A 2386-nucleotide genomic window follows, 5' to 3' on the forward strand; every position below is an offset into this window, starting at 1 on the left:
AACTGCAAAAGCCCAATGTAGAGGCAGATGTTTATTACAAGAGTAAAAAAGTGTGAATATACACATATGCATTTACACCCATAAGCAAAATCAAAATACTCCAAAAAATATAAAGTACAATAGATTGACCTGGTGAACAAAAATTATATAAGAACATAACCAACTGAATTACAAACTGGAAAAAAAAACGAGAGCAAGGTGACATTCAGAAAATAAAGCAATAGAAATAAAACTAACAAATATTTTGAAAGGAAAGGAAAGAAAGGAAAAATAGGTATGCAAAGTTAATTTTTTTTTTTTTTTTTTTGAAGATCCAATATAATTTTATATTACTTTACAGTTAACAATCCTTTACACACATCCTAGTTCCTGTTCAGAAACGCTTCTATATATTTACAAACACATAGCTGTATATACATCAATATATACATGTTAAAATACAGGGCAATCTAAAAATTAGATTGATCTTGGTACGCTTTTTTTTTCAAACGTTATTCAACCAATGTCTTTTAAAAATTACCTCCCCATAATCTAAAGCAATTCCTTGCCCCACAAATGAATACAGTTCCATCTGCACCCCCTCATCAGTATTTACTTCCCCTCTTGATATCGTCCCCCAAACCTTATTCTGGTTTCCTCAAATTTAAGCCAAGCCCATGGGCCTCTCTCCTCCTGATTGGTTTGGGGTCTGTCTTTGGGAATGTCCATCCGGAAGCTGGGGTTTCTCAGGAGTCCAGCTCCAACTGCTCTTGGTTTTCATTGAGTCTTAACATTAGTTGCTGTTCATAGTAAAGGCTCTTTGCATAGTTTATTTCTTGTGATAACTTGATAGCGAGGACCTCTGATTTCACATGGACCATGGGCTTCTGGTGAGAAGGGCCCGGGATGGACACACCGCTGCTCGTGTTCACAGCCTTCTTGGTGACCTGCACGTACACTTTCCCGTGGTCTTTGGAGACGAGGCAGTGGTAGAGATCGTCATATTTGACCTCCAGGAAAATGGCCTCTCGGTCGACATAGTCCCCACTTCTCAGGAAGTAGACAGCCTTGGAGGAGATGAGCACACAGTAGCTGTCGATGTTCTCCACGGCTATGAAGAATTCATCTTGTATGTTGTCTGTTAGTTTGAAGAGCTGCTCCTGGCCCTCTGCCTGGCTCTCAGAGTAGCGGGGAAGCAGGCCCTGGGGTCCTGTGCAGCAGCGTGGCTTCCGTACCCTCTGTGCTTGAGTCCTGGGGCCACTCAGGGTGGCTGTGTCTCTCACCGCCTGGGCTGTTTCTGATGCAAAATCCAGGGCGCCTGCCACTGGCTTGGTGACAGTGCCAACAAGCCCTTTCCCAAGGCCAGATATGAAACCGCTGACACCCCCTTCTGTTTTCACACCTTCCACGGTTGAGGTTATAACACTGGTCAGTCCACCAATGATACCATGAGCCAGGCCGTGGATGCCAGCTACAAGGTGTTCACCACTCGTGGCCGCATGGTATCTGATGTACTCCCGCTCCGACTGGTGGCGATTATCCATCGTCTTCCCTAAGCCATCTGATAATGTCCCCGCGAACTTGGCAGCAGAATTTGATACTCCGTGGGTAACATTTCTGATAAGGCCCCCAACGTTTCCATACTTTATCAAGTTAAATAGAAGTACGTAAAGAAGGTTTATATACATTAAAGATTAACTGCAAGGGAAAAAGAACAGTAGGGAAAGTAAACAAAGAATAATTGTAGAAAATAATAATAATAGATTAAAAAATGAAAAATTAAAGCTTAAGAAGAGAGAGAGAGAGAAAAGGAAAACCCCACAGAATTGTGAAAGATGAACGTAGAGACAGTGGTTTATAGTGGCAATAAAAATGTGACTGAGGAAAAAAAATGCTCAAAAGCTTAATTATATTTCATAGTGGCAATAAAATCAGCAACTACAACAGAGGACGGGGAAAGGAAAGAAAAACAAACCAAAAAATTGAGAACAGTCTACAAAGCAAGTGAAAACATGAGAATAATACATGTTTTTCTTGAATCACTGCTATCAGAATCCTTTCCCTCGCTGGAAGCCACAGTTCACCTCATCTCCTTAGGATTCCCTTCAAAACTGTGCTGATCTCTGGACTTGATTTGGGGGAATCTCAGATTCTAACTTGGTCCAACTTTTATGTGTTCTTGCCTGCAATGTTCACTGCTATCAGAACTGGAGCATTTATTTTTGTGGGAGCTATCAATGTCTTTTTATACATTCTATAGACACAGAGTCTGCCTAGTTGACTGTGTGAATTTAATCTACAGCTTGTGCAGGTGGTAGGAAGGTTTTGGGTCTTCTTTCTTAGCAAAACAGCTCCTGGATTTCAATTGTAGCTTTATTTCCACCTCTGCATGTGGATCATCCCCTGG

At 41.4% G+C, this 2386-nt stretch overlaps 1 pseudogene across 1 annotated transcript; it reads right to left on the minus strand.

The window, feature by feature from the left end:
* Positions 1-366: 366 nt before the first annotated feature.
* On the minus strand, positions 367-1624 carry LOC145537616 (intermembrane lipid transfer protein VPS13D pseudogene; annotated as a pseudogene). The gene has a single exon (XR_014076401.1). The product of XR_014076401.1 is annotated as an intermembrane lipid transfer protein VPS13D pseudogene (transcript).
* Positions 1625-2386: the final 762 nt, after the last annotated feature.

The sequence above is a fragment of the Giraffa tippelskirchi genome, chromosome Y (genome assembly GCF_054371585.1).
Source record: "Giraffa tippelskirchi isolate mGirTip1 chromosome Y, T2T-mGirTip1v1.2.pri, whole genome shotgun sequence".
Classification (NCBI taxonomy): Eukaryota; Metazoa; Chordata; class Mammalia; order Artiodactyla; family Giraffidae; genus Giraffa; species Giraffa tippelskirchi.